The sequence below is a fragment of the Acinonyx jubatus genome, chromosome A3 (genome assembly GCF_027475565.1).
Source record: "Acinonyx jubatus isolate Ajub_Pintada_27869175 chromosome A3, VMU_Ajub_asm_v1.0, whole genome shotgun sequence".
Lineage (NCBI taxonomy): Eukaryota > Metazoa > Chordata > Mammalia > Carnivora > Felidae > Acinonyx > Acinonyx jubatus.
Window position 1 is genome coordinate 100,775,143 of NC_069388.1, and position 15,971 is coordinate 100,791,113.

At 45.1% G+C, this 15,971-nt stretch overlaps 1 protein-coding gene and 1 long non-coding RNA gene across 2 annotated transcripts in view; one reads left to right on the top strand and one right to left on the bottom strand.

Moving 5' to 3' along the window:
• Nucleotides 1-14,678, top strand: part of LOC113592521 (uncharacterized) — a 32,341-nt gene extending 17,663 nt beyond the window's left edge. The window contains exon 5 of the long non-coding RNA XR_003412436.2: nt 9,714-14,678. This is a non-coding gene — a long non-coding RNA (uncharacterized LOC113592521). The remainder of the gene's footprint in view (nt 1-9,713) is intronic.
• The window catches only part of CHCHD5 (coiled-coil-helix-coiled-coil-helix domain containing 5), a 43,753-nt gene that overhangs the window by 3,429 nt on the left and 24,353 nt on the right, over nt 1-15,971 (bottom strand). The gene's annotated exons all lie outside the window — the stretch shown is intronic.

Below are 15,971 nucleotides of genomic sequence, written 5' to 3' on the forward strand. Positions count from 1 at the left end.
CACTGTCAATGCAGAGCCCAATGCAGGGCTCGAACTCACTAACTGCAAGCCCATGCATGACCTGACCCAAAATCAAGGGTCGGACACTTAACCAGACTGAGCCACCCAGACGTCCCTCAAATGATATTCTTTTTATTAAAAAACATTTTTTAATGTTTATTATTGAGAGGTGGAGAGAGAGAGAGAGAGAGAGAGCAGGGGAGGGGCAGAGAGAGAGGGAGACACAGAAGTCGGAAGCAGGCTCCAGGCTCTGAGCTGTCAGCACAGAGCCCGAGGCGGGTCTCGAACTCACAAACTGAGATCATGACCTGAGCCAAAGTCAACGCCAACTGACTGAGCCACCCAGGCGCCCCAAATGATACTCTTGAGACACTGTTCTTTTGAGATGGCATTCTCAGGACCGTAGTCACCTTTTGTACAGCTGCTTGGGGGGTGCTGCAAGTGGGTGCTCCATGACAGAGGGGATGGTCGTTCCTGCTCCTCACCTGGATTACTCAGGGAGAGAATGTTGGTGCTCCTCATGTGACTGCCTCTATCAAATACTTGCCCCAGGACCCAAAGGTGTCTTTACGACTGGTAATGGGGACACAGCCCCATTCCTGTGACTCAGGAGACTGAGCCCTAACGCAGCATCCCCACCAAACCTGCCGATTCTCTTGGACAGGGTGACAGTGCCAGCTTGCCTGAGTAGAGCATACGATTGTATAAGACTGGATTTTTAAAAAAGTTTTCTAATGTTTATTCATTTTTGAGAGATAGAGTGTGAGCGGGGGAGGAGCAGAGAGAGAGGGAGACACAGAAATCAGAAGCAAACTCCAGGCTCTGAGCTGTCAGCACAGAGCCCAGTGCAGGACTTGAACTCATGCACCGTGAAACCATGACCCGAGCCGAAGTCAGGCCCTTAACCGACTGAGCCACCCAGGCGCCCCTCCCAGTCTCCTGCTTCACACAACATGGGAAAACAACATTGTATGCTTCCAGTCATTACTGCTCAGGGAGATTGGGGGAATCAGGGTTGAAAGTCTCTTGGGTACTTCTCCATAGGACCTCATTTCAAGGAGGAAAAAACCTGAGTAAATAAAAGTTCCCGGCAGTAGGGAGGTGGCCAGAGGAAGTGGAGCGCCACAGCTGGAGGTATTCATTGGAAAAAGCAGTGGGAGGGAAGGATTCTGTCTTGGAGTCAAGCTGTCCGCAAGTCAGCTCAGAGGCTGTGACTCACTGTGAGGAAAAGGAGGGCCCTGTATCCTGGGGGAGGCTACTTTCTCCAAACAGGAGATGGTGGCCAAGGAGGGAAATGAAGTAATCCAACATGAAGCAGCCGCAGGGCAGACAGAGCTGGAAGTCTAAGTCATCCTCAACTGTTGAGCTTGATATTACCACGTGTCCCCACGGTGCAAACAACACGGAAGGGACCAGGATGGGAAGAAAGGGAATCGGGCCCTATCTCGCCCAAGTCTTTTTCCCTTCCTGGACCTCAGTTTCTCATATTTTTTTAAGAGGAAAGGGAGACCTGGCAGCCAGCGTCCCAGCTCAGCCAGTGGCCAGGTTTTCTGTTCCTCTCAGTGAGAAACCCAGTGAACCTAGGCGCTCTGGCACAGGTCTGTCTCCAGTTCACACAGCCCTTGTCACCCCCCACCGGCTCATCCTGAGTCCATGAGACACATGTAGGCTCCCTGCCTGCCTTTGAAGTTATTTAAAATGGTAACTCCCAGACAAGCAGCTCCCGAGTCTCTTCCAGCTCTGGGGCCTAGGATTCTATGCCTCAGAAAAAAACAGATTTTGAACAGTGAGTAGAAATGGGGCAAGCAGCCTGCCCTGGGATGAGAAGGAAATGATCCTTCATCCCAGGACCCTTGAGAGGGTGAATGTGGCAGAGTGCCAGGGCCGAGCATCTGCCGGGCAGAACAGACACAGCTTAGAATTGAAAACAGCCTTTTTTTTTTTTTCTTTTGGTACAGCTTCCTGGTGCATCCTGTTTCTCTGGGGCTGCTGCTGCCAGCTCATGGGCATCATGCCCAAGCCTCAGTGGGCAGTGAGGGGGCTAGGTACCCATCTGTCCAGTTTCCTAAGCAGGTGGCTAGGAAAGTGGGGGCCGGGCTCTGGCTGCCCTCTGCTGGGCAAGTACAAACACTGCTGTGGGGTCAGAGGCAACAGAAAGATCCAGAGGGGAAAGAGGGGCTCCTCTCCTAGAGTCTGTGCACCTGTGAAGGGCAATAGGCATCATCGAGGAGGTGTTCCGCTGTTCTGACACTTTCCCAGGGAAGGCTTGGTCTCCTTGGGTATCAGGGTCTCTTAATAGTTCTCCAGTAAGACAGTCTCAGGTCATATAAGTGTTCTGTATTTAGTCAAATCAGAATGATATTCTGACATAGGGTCTGGTACAATGATAAATATTTTTTGTAATTTATTTTAAAATTTAAATTCATAATTTTTTAATTTTTTAAAATTAATTTATTTATTTTTGAGAAAGAGTGCACAAGCAGTGGAGGGGCAGACAGAGAGAGAGAGAGTCCCAAGCAGGCTGCACTGTTAGTAGAGCCCAGCGTAGGGCTCGATCCCATGAACCTATGAGATCATGACCTGAGCCGAAATCAAGAGTCAGATGCTTTACCAACTGAGCCACACAGGCACCCCCTGATAAATATTATTGAATAAATAATTAGGTCAGCAGTCACCTAGAAGGCAGGTAGAGACTGCTCCTGGCTTTGTTCAGGAGAACATTTATAGTTTATTGTCTCTCTTTCCGAAATTCTTCTAACAGACCTCTTGTCTGGATCTCCCAGTTCCAAGAGATCCTACCTAGTGATCTTGGTGATCCTACCTGGGCTTCCTCCTTTGGTCTCAGGGACCTCTAATTCCTTAACCTCACTCCCAGCGCCCCAGCCCAGGCCGCTTACCAATCATGTGAGACCTAGTGCGTAACTTTCTCTCCTTTCTCTCTAAGTATTTCCTTCTGTCTCCTTTCTCGACACCTGCATTCACATTTGGACTTTAGTTCATTGGACTTAGAGATATTCTCTCCTTCCAGAAGCAGCCACAGGCAATCTCTCTTTTCTCCATTAACTACTGGCTGTTACTTGACACTCGCAGCTAAGATGGGTGGGTGGGAAGGGCTAGAAACTTCTGGTTTCCAGGAGGGACCTCTGGGAACCATCCGGATTAGTTTGGGGCAAGGCCAGGTTCAGGGAAGGGTTGAGGTGGGGCCTCAGGTCCAGGCCATGTGGCAGGATGCTCAGTAAGCACTGAGCTTTTCTTCAGGCCTGTCTGGGGCATTCTCACGCAGCCTCACGCATTGATCTAACCATACCTAGTGTGTATGTGGTCCTTGTGGTTTTCGCCATTTTGCCTATTTCTCTTACAACTTGATTTTCTTAATCAATAATAGGAATCTAAGGGCACCCGTCTGGCTCAGTTGTTAGAGCATGCAACTCTTGATCTCAGGGTCATGAGTTCAAGCCCCACATTGGGTGCAGAGTTTACTTAAAAAAAATAATAATAATAGGGATCTAACTTATTTTTGGTTAGCTAAGTAAAATATATAGTTTTAAAAGATAAACTGAGGCACATTAAAAATTAAGTGTTTATTTGAGCAAAAATCAACTAGAATCGGGAGACCCAGACAAGGGGTCTGTTAGAAGAATTTCAGAAAGAGAGACAATAAACTATAAATGTTCTCCTGAACAAAGCCAGGAGCAGTCTCTACCTGCCTTCAATCTAACATGTACAAAGAAGCTCCGAGGAGCTATACAAAATGAAAGCCTTTTTTTTTTTAATTTTTATTTATTTTTGAGAGAGAGAGAACACGCAAGTGGGGGAGGGACAGCGACGGGGGGGGGGGGGGTGGGGGCAGAGGATCTAAAGCAGGCTCCAAGAGGGCAGCAACGGGCCTGATATGGGGCTCGAACTCACAAACTGCAAGACCATGACCTGAGCCAAAGTCAAATGATCAACCGACTAAGCCCCCCAGGTACCCCAAAATGAAAGACTTCTATAGCCAGATGGGAGCAGGAACAAGGATGAAAGTCATAGTAGGCAAAAAAAAAGTGGATTGGGTAGTGCAAGGTTATTTTCCCTTAGGGGATGATGGGGTCTCCCAGGCAGACAGTTTAACTAGTGCTGACCGGGTGACTCCTGACTGGTTTAGTATTTCCTTTCTGGAAGAGGTGACAGTCTATCTAATCTTGGTTTCGTGACACAGCGCTCAGCATGAACAACTTTATTTGGGGACTATTGTGTTGTTTCTAACAATTGGTAGCAAAAATTCAAAGGTGAACCAGAGTCAGTGAAAATTATGCTCACTTCCACTTTTTCCCATTTCCCTTACTCACAGAAAGTCTGCTGCCATTTTCTTGTGGATCCTTACATAGTATTATGGGGGTGCCTGGATGACTCAGTTAAGCATCCGACTTCGGCTCTGGTAGTGATCTTGCGATTTGTGAGTTCCAGCCCCAAGTCAGGCTCTGTGCTGACAGATCAGAGCCTGGAGCCTGCTTTGGATTCTGTGTCTCCCTCTCTCTCTGTCCCTTCCTCTCTTTCTCTCTCTCTCTCAAGAATAACATAAAAAAATTAAAATAAAAGAAATAGTACTATGAGCATTCAGATGCATGTGTATGATAATTCATTGAACAGTACTTATTGAGCACCTGCTATGATCCATGCATTGCTCTTGCCCAAAACACACAAAAATTCTTGCTCTGAGAACTTACGCTCTGAAGAGGGGCAAAGGAGTCGGGCAATAAATGAGACAAATCAGTCAAATCTGTGATATGTTAGATGCTGATATGGGCAATGGGAAACACTTTAGTAGGGGCTGGGGCGTGATCCCAAATGCCTTTCCTCTCTGCTGCCTCAGCTGCACCCTGAAAACCTGGGGCTGCTCCCTGCCCACTGAATCATGCCTCCACTGTGCTTCCTGGGGGGGGGGGGGGGGGGAGTGGGGGGGGGCGGGGAGGAGATTGCCCCGCGTGACTAGGAGGGGCTGTGGCAGGCCCTTGGGGTCAGATGGGGAGCATCCAAGGCAGGTGTTGGCACACAGGCTGCTCATCTTCATTTATCCTGGGTCAAAGTTTATGAATATTTTTCTGGCTTTAATTAAATATTACCAGAATACTCTACATCAGTAGTTCTCAAAGTGTGGTCTGTGGACCAGCAGCATCAGGATCAGCATCATCTGGGAACTTGTCAGAAATGCAAATTATTTGGCTCCACCCCAATTCTACTGGATCGTAAACTAAGAGTAGAGTCCAGAAATCAGTGTTTTAGCTAGTCTTAATAGCTAAAGAAATGCTTTACCAACTCACATTCCTACAAGCTATGGTTACAGCACACATTTTCTACAGTCTTAAGACTTTAAAAAATCTTTTCCAAATTAAATCCTAGACTAGGGGTACAGATTAGATGTTAAGTAAAAAGGTATTTTAAAAAACTTATTTAATGTTTATTTATTTTTGAGAGAGAGAGAGGCAGAAAGAGAGGGAAACACAGAATCTGAAGCTGGCTCCAAGCTCTGAGCTGTGAGCACAGAGCTCGATGTGGGGCTGGAACTCACGGACCGTGAGATCATGACATGAACCGAAGTCAGATGCTTAAACGACTGGGCCACCCAGATGCCCCAAAGATATTTTTTAAAAGAAGTAAAAGATAACTCTTACAACTCAATTATTTGAAAATAAGGATCAAATCATCTGATTCTCTGGGCCTTAGTATCCAGTCTGTCATATAAGAATATCCATTCAACCTGATGATTGACCTAGTCCTAAATTTCTATCCCTAGATTCTATGTTGTTAAGAAACAACAAAAATTGGAAATAAATGAGAAATAATTAAAATGCATAAAGTGAGCTATTAAAATACTGATAGTCATACATATTTCTATTCTTCTTTACATTTTCCAGAAGAAGTAGAAGCCGATAGTATTGACGGATGTTAGGCTGTATTCTAGGCAGCGTGTAAAGCACTTGGTGTGTAATCTTATCACATCAGCACAAACAAGAAACAATCAGAAGAATATTTTTGGCTTTAATTTATGGATGAGCAAACAGGCTCAGGGAGTTTAAGGATTTTGCCCAATATACGCCTAGCAAAAGAGAGGATATACGCCTAGCAAAAGAGAGGATCAGGAATCAGGTGCTTTAATCTCAGTCTGTGCTCATTTTCCTGAAAGCCACATTTGTAGATACGGGTGCTTATCTGGGCCTAATCCCTGGAATACTGTGATTCTTTGGAGAGATGATTAGAGGTCAGTATGAGGATAAGTGTTGGCCAGAGTCCATCTCACAGAAAGTCAAGTGGGATCCCAGACACACCGTGTGGTTATTTTGCCAGCCTTCCTTCCCTTACCAGAGGAATAGGTCTATTATGGTAAGAATGGCCAAATTCCTTCCTTGAACAGGCCTCCTATAGCCAAGATAATACCTAAGAATTCTGTGCTTGTGGAACAGTGCAGAAATGAGTTCCATAAAGATTTGAAAGAGGCAGGACTAACGATTTTTACCACATCTGCATTTACCTCCCGTTTGGTGAGTGTAAAAGGCAAATGGTGGTGGGGAATGAAGGCAAGGGAACGCAAACATATTCTGGGTGTGGATTTGCCTACGTGCCCACGGCACTTCTGTCAACACTGCTGTTCATAGATTTACAAACGCTTATTCAATTACAGTGGTGTCTCACAAATTATTTGGCCATGGGATACTATTTTATGACAAAAAAATGTGGGCAGTAGGCCCAAATCACGAAATTCCCTGATGTTACCACATGCCATATCTCCTAGAAGCAGACAGCTTCCCAGAATGGTGTGACCGCCTACTGGAGTCTCAGCTGTAGTGGCAGTGTGAACACAATGACTTTAGGGTGCAGAGTAGACCTGTGGATGCCTCCCCAAATCCCCCATGAGGACCAAGGTGGTCATTCCTCAAGCTGCCAGGGTTTTAACTGCTGGTAGCTCAGTGCTGAGTCCCCTTCCAAGAATGACCTTGGCCCACGGGCACAATTTCACCCCGGGTCATGCACCCTCAATGGTGTGGGGACACGCAGCGTTTCAAGTGTGTGTAGAACTTCTCTTGATGGTAAGAAGCCCTGTGGGGAAAACGCTACAGTGAAGACAGGGCCAGGGGGAGCAGTACCCATGCGGGACCCACCAGGCGCCCCAGCCCAGGCCGGTGGTGTGGGTGAGGTAGTGCAGGACATGGGGAAGAGACCACCGCACTGACGGAAGAGCTGACACAGGCAGGAGTGCTTCTGACCACCTTCCTGTGGGCTGTCCACCCTGCCCTCCCCCTCTGACCAGTTAGTCCCAGTAAGCCTTTGAAACTATAAAAGTCAGTGACTAACTGCTCTGCTGACTAGAGCCTCCAGGCATCAAACGAGTCAGGTTGCTGCATAAAAATGTGGCCAGACATCCCCAGATGCGGCAATCCCAGAGGGAAGGTTTGGGCCATCGCCTCCAGCTTCTTGGGGGCACTAGTCCACCAAGGTCTCTGAGGATGCCTGGGCCTGGTTCACAGATGGATCAGCCAAGTTAAAGACCAGTGGAATGTGCTTGGCCCCTGCAGCTGTGCAGCCACAGAAAACAGCTGTTTAAAACTTTGCACGAAAAAGAGAACTCTTCCCAGTGAACAGAGTTGGAATCAGGCGTGCTTGTCCTGAGTAAACCCTCCAAAATGTGCCTTGCTATATCTTTATTGATTCATGGACAGTAGCCAATGGATTGCAGGAACTGGATATACCAATCACGTGACCATGAAAGAAGAGCAACCACCTGGGCTGGTGGGAAGGAATACCTTAGACCTCTTGGTTCCTGCCCGCAGAACACCTGGTTTGTTCTGTCATCTTGGAGTAACCTTTGTACCACATGGTCCCCACTGCCTGTGCCCTAACTGCAGGACACCCATTCTAGTGGACACCTTAAGTTATAAAAGTAGAGAATCTTTGCCCAACACATCAAAAAAATTAATTTTCAGGACACTTATGGTTCTACTTAGGCTTATCTTATTATTGCTGATCTCCCTCTTCCACCTAAATACACACACACACACACACACACACACACACACACACACACTTCCCTTGGATTGCTGAATCTGTCTCACCCTCTTGACCCTGCTGATAGATGCTTGAGAGTTCCTTCTTTGAACACTTTGGAAGTATTCTTCTAGAAAGTATTCTCTCTTATAGGTTCTTTCTGGTACTTAAATTTCCTTTACATGGCTAATCCCAACCCCCAGTCTTTTTTTTTTTTTTTAACATTTATTTATTATTTTTTGGAGAGAGCAAGGGAAAGGGGCAGAGAGAGGGGGACAGAGGTTCTGAAGTGGGCTTTGCACTGACAGCAGAGAGCCTGATGTGGGGTTTGAGCTCTCGAACCATGAGATCATGACCTGAGCTGGAGGACACCCAACCTGCCACCTAGGTGCCCCTCCCAACCCCCCGGTCTTGCAAGAATTAGACCTTGACCTCACATAAGTAAAATGCTGCTGCTGAGATGACTCAAACCTTCTATTAGCAGAATCTAAGTAACCACGGGCAGGACACAGTATTGAGGTTGGGCTGGGCTACGATAGCTAATATACCTTTGCCCCAAGTGAATAGTACTGTTCACAGTTAATATCAGGTATATAATCACCTGCCACTCATAAACAGTCCGAACTATCCAGTGTCAGTGGTGATGGATGATCACATTGCCTGCATTTTCTGCTGACCAGTCAAGTCAGGGTATGTGTAATAACCAACACCTCTTCTGGCACTGAAATTAATGACATGTTAAATTGGCCTGGGCCTGGAAGGGAAGCCTGGTTGCAATCCATCTTCTTGTAAGTCAGCCTGGTTGTCCTACGAGGAGTTACGGAGGTGGCCATTCTCATTCATTGTTGCCTAAAGTAAGGAACAAGGATTTGGTCTAAGCTCTTATCAGTACAACTAACTATAGTATTTGATGGCGTGGTTTATATTTCTCTTTTTTTTTATTTTGTTTTTTAAGTAACCTCTACACCCAGTGTGGGGCTCAAACTCAGAACCCCAAGATCAAGAGTTGCATGCTCCCTGACTGAGCCAGCCAGGAGTCCCTAAAAAGAATTCTTAGCCATGATATATGGAGGTCCAGAGGTGGTGAGGTAAAACATCTCCACTATCGTGCCCTGGCAACCTTGCATGTCTCCACATAGGCCACGTAGGCAAGGCTAAACTGAAGTCTGATGCATGTCGTGGAGGAACACCTTCTAACCCCCTAAACTATGGCAAGATAGGCAGTCTTCTGAGGAGCTGTCATGAGACAGTTTATCATCTGCCTCCCTGGTTCCAGAGAGGCATGGGGCTTTAGGTCTCACCCTCCTATGAGGACCACCACAGACTATAAAACACTGGCTATAGTTTATAGAGTTGGCACCAACATTCAAGGGGTGAGGATTAGACAGGACATTATGGCAGGGGGTGGGAATCTTGGAGGCCACCTTCAAATTCTGCCTACCACCGCTCTTGCCACATCATGCATCCTTAGCCGCAGTCTGGCACAGTGCCATCCATCATCCACATTGCTGTCATCTGGCCTCTTTTGTTTTGGTGTCACCCTGCACAAGGGCCATAGGGATCTGGCACTTCTGACTGCTCACACTTTCACTCTCTATATAAGTAATAAAGTGCCCAATCTGAAAAAGTAGCTCATTGTTTCTTTGCCCGCTAAACCCGTCAGCCAGGCCTTACCTTGTCTTGATCCCTCCCAGCTGGAGCAACCACGCTGCAGTCCTCTTGGCCACAGCGGGAAGACAGCAGGCCTACCAAGTGGGAGAAGGAATCGAACACCAGTGGAACTGCAGGACATGGCCAGTGAGTCCAGCAGGAGTTGGAGAATTGACATGGGACTGGATTCTCCTTGTGTTGCATCAAGGGAGGCAAACTGTGAAGTTGGATGAAGGAGAGTGGATTGAATTGGGAGCACTGCTATGTGGTACAGGATGTAACACCCTGGCAAGGAGCAGGCAGTGGTATTAATGCTCTACTTGGTTGGCTCATGGAAGCTTAGAAAAAGCAATGGCTTGCACTAAATGAAACAGAACTGCCAGCACTGCCATGGCAAATAGTGGGTGAAGGGATCAAAAGACTCAGAGAAGTGGGCATGCTGGTGTAGACAGGCTAATGAGGACAGAAAACCCACCAGGCGGCTGTGGTCCACAAGATGACCTGAAGAACATTCTATTTTTCCCAAATGATAAGGAATGTGCTAGTGAATATGGCCACCAGCATGGGTAAAAAGTCCAGTGGCTGCTCCTCTCTAGGCCAGGGCTGATGGGAGATGCCCGTGCAGAAAGAAGTACGCTTCTAATTCTGATGAGGATGACAGAATCTCAAAATAATAGAGGCCAGTGATGGCACGCCACTGGCAGCAGCAAGGTGGGTAAGATTACTATAATACATGACAAGAACAGTTGTAATTCACAGCAGCCAGAGGAGTCTGTTCCCATAGAGAATTATGGAGATGGTATTAGAACATAGTATTCCTAGGGGGCAAGATATAGCTTAATTTATACAACTAGAGGGAATCAGATGGATGATAAAGGCTCAAGGCAGCCATCCCAGTAAAAAATTATGATCAGTTGCCCATCAGACCTCTGACTGAAGGGAGGCTGAGCTGCATAAGGAAGGATCCTACAATGTCATGGCAAATGTATATGGTAGTGATGGTCCCTCTCCAAATGGACCTCTAAAGGGACCTCAGAAGAAAGGAGAATAACCAGATATTTCAAGGCCTGTTGGACACAGGATGAGTTAACACTGAGAAGCAGAGACCTGAAGTATCATCATTATGGAGCCCAGCTCATACATGGCATCCTGGGCCAGGCCAAGTCATAGTGGACCCACTGTGCCCATAGATCCACCTGATGCTCATTTCCCTGATCCACAAATAGATCACTGGAATGGACATGTTTCCCAATCAGAATAACCCCATATGGTCCTCAGCCTGTGGGGAAGAACCACTGTAGGGGGAAAAGTCAAGTGGAAGCCTCTGAAACTGCCTCCCCGACCAAAATAGTATGTCAAAAACCATATTCCATCCCAGGGGGGATTGGCCTAACAAATTAGCGTCACCCATAAAGATGAAAGAATGTGCAGGTAGAGGTGCCTATCATACCCCCTTTTAAATCACATCTGGTTCCTGCACAAACCAGATATATCCTAGCAGAAGGCAAGTAGACAACTGTAAACACAACCAAAGGGTAGCCCCAGTGGTTGGTTATCACGGCTTTGCCTGAGAGGTATCCAGATGTTTCTTGGTTGAGCTTAACAGGCTATCAGGAATGCAGTACGCAGTCTGATCTGGCAAATGGCTGTTTTGCATCCCGATCAGGGGCCATTTACAATCTTGCCCCAGGGTATAACTCTCCCAACCTCTGGTTGTTGTCAAAAATGCCTTGGGGTGGAATTAGGACCCCTGAGAGCAAGTCTGGGTTAGGTTAAAAAAAAAAAAAATCTTGCAGGGTGAAGAGCAGGAGTAGACCAACTAAAAGTGTTTACAGAGAATTGCAGTCATATGCAACATAATGTTGAGCTCCCTTTTGGAACACAAGCTCTGGGAATCTGTACTCATTTCTGGTACTCCTTTCCTCCCTCAGGATGGACTGGGGCAAGAGACCTTGGAAGCAATGAAAGGGGTTACTTCCACAAGCCTCCTAGCCTCTCTCCAAGACCGACTTGGCCCACTTTTTGACCCCGTCCTGCAGATTTTGCATTTATTGTACCTTCCTTCCCAGCCATTCCAAACAAGAGACTTGCTCTTTCTCACCTAAAACTAAGCAGGGACCTCCAACTTCTTCCACCTGTTGGCCCTTAAACTCCACTTGCTGCATCACAGGTATCTTAGGAATCCTTGACCCTCAGCCTCTAAGGCTCTCAGCCTGTGCCTCCCACAATTGACCTGTGAGTCCAGCAGACCCCCACAGGTGCCTCAGAGCTGCCCAAGTTCCTCTAAAATAATTTTTTGTATGTATATATGTATTGATGTATTGTATTTAAAAAAAATTTTTTTTTCACTGTTTATTTTTGAGAGGCAGAGAGACAGAGCACAAGCAGGGAGGGGCAGAGGGAGAGGGAGACACAGAATCCGAAGCAGCTCCAGGCTCTGAGCTGTCAGCACAGAGCACGACACGGGGCTTGGACTCACGAACCATGAGATCATGACCTGAGCCAAAGTTGGACGTTTAACCGACTCAGCCACCCAGGTGCCCCTATTTATGTGTTGTAAAGAATCTTTCTTCCTGGAGAAAGCTTCAATTCCAGGCCCGAGTAATCCTTCAGGCAGCCTGGGTCACAAGTTATGATGAACAGGAACGTCTCTGGGTATTTAACATTCTAAGGCCTCTTCTTGTAGAATCCCTTCCTTCACCATTTTTGGGCAAGTATTTGAGTTCCCACCGTATGACAGCCACTGTGCTTGAGCTGAGAGTATCAGGATAGCATCTAGACTTTCAGCTGACTTCTCACCAGCAAGATCGGAAGCCAGAAAATGATGGAATATACCCAGTGCTCTGAGGTGAAATGACGGTGTGTCAGGGCTCCTTCAGGTTCAGCAATTCACCAGGAGGTCTCACAGGACTCAGCGTATAGTCGGACTCATTCATTATAGTAAAAAGACATAAAGCAAAACAAAAAACAAGCAAACAAACAAACAAAAACAAACAACAAAAAAGGAAATGGTGCGTGGGGCACAGTCCAAAGGAAACCAGGTGCAAGCTTCCAAGAGTCCTCTCCCAGGGGAGTCACACAGGACACGCTCGATTCTTCCAGCAGAGTTGTGACAACATGTGTAAAATGTTGTCCACCAGGGAAGCTCATTAGAGGCTCGGGGCGTAAGATTTGTACTGGGAACTGGGAACGTAGGCACCTCTGTCTAGCACAGATCAAAATTCCAGACTCCCAGTAGGAGAGCAGATGTTCAACATAGACCAAATGGTACAGTTTCGACACAGTAAGCCATTCTTGTCAGTCAGGGAATGATGGGAACACTTCTGAAATCCAAGGGCCCACATGCCAGCCGCAGGCCATCCTCGTAAGCAGTCCTTTCTAAAGATAGGGGTCTTGAGCCACCCTGTTAATGCTTTTTTTTTCACAGACTGTCAACTTGGAATTTTGTAATCAATAAAAGTACCCTTGAAGAATGAAAGCAAAATGAAGACATTCCAAGCTAACAAAGTAGAGGGTCTGCCTCCAACAGAGCTGCAGTACAGATGGAAAGCAATCCAGAAAAAAGATCGAAGGAAAGAATGAAGAACACTTGTGGTGCGAAACATAATAAAAATGTCTGCCAGGCTTAAAATAACAAGATGAACAACAAAATAAGGGGGAGAGGATGTGAGGTTAGTGTATTCAAATATCCTTGCATGATGTGAAGGATGGTAAAGCTATTCACTAATTTTGGACTTTAATAAGTTAATTGTGAATGTCAAAATACCTAAGGTAAAAATTATTAGACTAGAAATAGAAATCCCACACTTGTACAAAGGAAAAAAAAAGGAATTCTATAACAGTATTTCACCAGTACAAAAGAAGCCAAAGATGAATAGAACTAGAAGAAAAGGCAAAATATAAAGCACAAAAGAAGATGACCGAAGTATTCCAAACGGGTCACTGATTATCATGTAAATTATAATAGAATATACATAATATAAATAACTGAAATTTTTCACTTAAAAGATTTATAGTAAAGGAATGCAAAAGGATGTATTTAGACAAACTAAGGAAAAGAAAGCAGATGTGGCTATGTTATTATCAGACCAAATAGAATTTAAGGCAAAAAAGCATTACTAAAGAGGATCACTCCATTATGATAAAAGGTTTAATTCACCAGAACATGAAATAAATACAAACTTCTGTGAACCTAACTGAATAGCATAAAATACTGTATATAAATAAAAAATGGGCAGAACTACAAGCAGGAATTCACAATGCTACTATCTATGGGATATTTTACACATCACTTTCTGTAATATTTTGATCAAGATGTTACTATATTGACTAAACTTGGCAGCCAAAGGCATTATCTTTGGGGCAAAAATGGAACAACAGTTGTGGAGCACACATTGTTTTGAATTTCACATCGAGCTTTTACGAAAAAAGATCCCACGTAACATTGTTCACCAAATCTCAAAGGATTGGTGTCACTCCTTGACCATAATTCAATTAAGTTAGAAAGTGTTAACCAAAAGAAAAGTAGAAAAACGCCATATTTGCAAATTCATGAAATAACTTCTATTTTATTTTTAAGTATGCTCCATGTTCAACATGGGGCTCAAACTCACCACCCTGAGATCAAGTCACAGACTCTACCCCCTAAGCCAGCCAGGCATCTCCTCATGAAGTAACTTCTCAATATTCATGTGTCAAAGAAGAAGTGGAAATCATTTAGGATGCAGAAATGAAAAACAATGATAATGCTACCACATCACAAACACTGTCTAGATATTATAGCCCTAAATGCTCATGTTAGAGAAAAATAAAGGCTAAAAGTGAAAGATCCATGTAAGTAACTTAAGTTACAAAAAGGACAAAATACATGAATTTCTAGACGATGAACTGCTGCATTAAAGTTACTGGTATTTTTCTTGGTTGTATTAAATCTTGCAGACATGCTTTCCCAGTTTATACTCCTAGTAGCTCTGGTTGGAGCAAAATTTCTTACACTCTCACCAACTTTTTTTTTTAATTTTTAATTTTTTTTTTAACGTTTTATTTATTTTTGAGACAGAGAGAGACAGAGCATGAACGGGGCAGGGGCAGAGAGAGAGGGAGACACAGAACCGGAAGCAGGCTCCAGGCTCTGAGCCATCAGCCCAGAGCCCGACGCGGGGCTCGAACTCACGGACCGTGAGATTGTGACCTGAGCTGAAGTCGGACGCTTAACTGACTGAGCCACCCAGGCGCCCCTCTCACCAATTTTTAAAAGAAATAACTTGCTAAATTAAGTTCTAGGATAGGAGTACAAATGTATTTTCAAAATGTAAGTTAAATTGTATGGCTCATTGTGTGAAAATAAGGAGCAAATCATCTATATTCTCTGGGTCTAAGTATCTAAAATCTCAAGGGGAGTTTGTACCAGCTCAAATCTACTTTCAAGAAATATTATGAATAATTAAGTGATGTAAAACCTTTGAAATTAAATTAGAAAAATCAAAATGCTATGGAATGTAAGTTATCAAAATATTGATGACGGAATGATAACAACTCAGGTTTGCACTCTCCTTCCAAAAGAAGTAAATGGGGGCGCCTGGGTGGCTCAGTTGGTTAAAGTGTCTGACTCTTGATTTCAGCTCAGGTCATGATCTCACAGTTGGTGAGTTTGAGCCCCATATCAGGCTCCATACTGACAGTGCAGAGCCTGCTTGGGATTCTCTCTCTCTCCCTCTATCTCTACCTCTCCGGCTCTCTCACTCTCTCTCTCTCAAAATATAAACTTAAAAACACATTTAAAAAAAAGAAGTAAATGGTATTCATGGTCATTAGACTACATTCTAGGCAGCACTTAAAACACTTGATGTAAGTGATCTTGCCATATCCTCACAACAATCTGATGAGTATTTTTAGCTCCATCTTACTGATAAGCAAACAGGCTCAGAGAGCTTAAAAACCTTGCCTCTTCTCCTCCTCCCCTTGCCCTCCCCACCCCCCCCCCAAAAAAAAACTGGAAAAAAGTGAGGCCAAGAATCAGATTCTGGTCATTTTTAAAGCTGTGCTCATCCCACTAGCTGCCATATTGTGGATATTGCCTCATATCTGAACCTAATCTTTGGAAAGCCTAAGTGCCCCATCATCCAATGGAAAGGAAAGAGCTTATGGAGATCAGCAGATAGAGTTTTGGCTGAAGTCCATCTCACAGTGGGCCAGGTGAGACCTTGAACTAATCTTGTGGTTATTTCCCCAGTCACATCAGATATATTTCCCAGCTGGTGAAATCCCCACATTTCTTTCCTGACCCAAAGAATAAAGCCTAT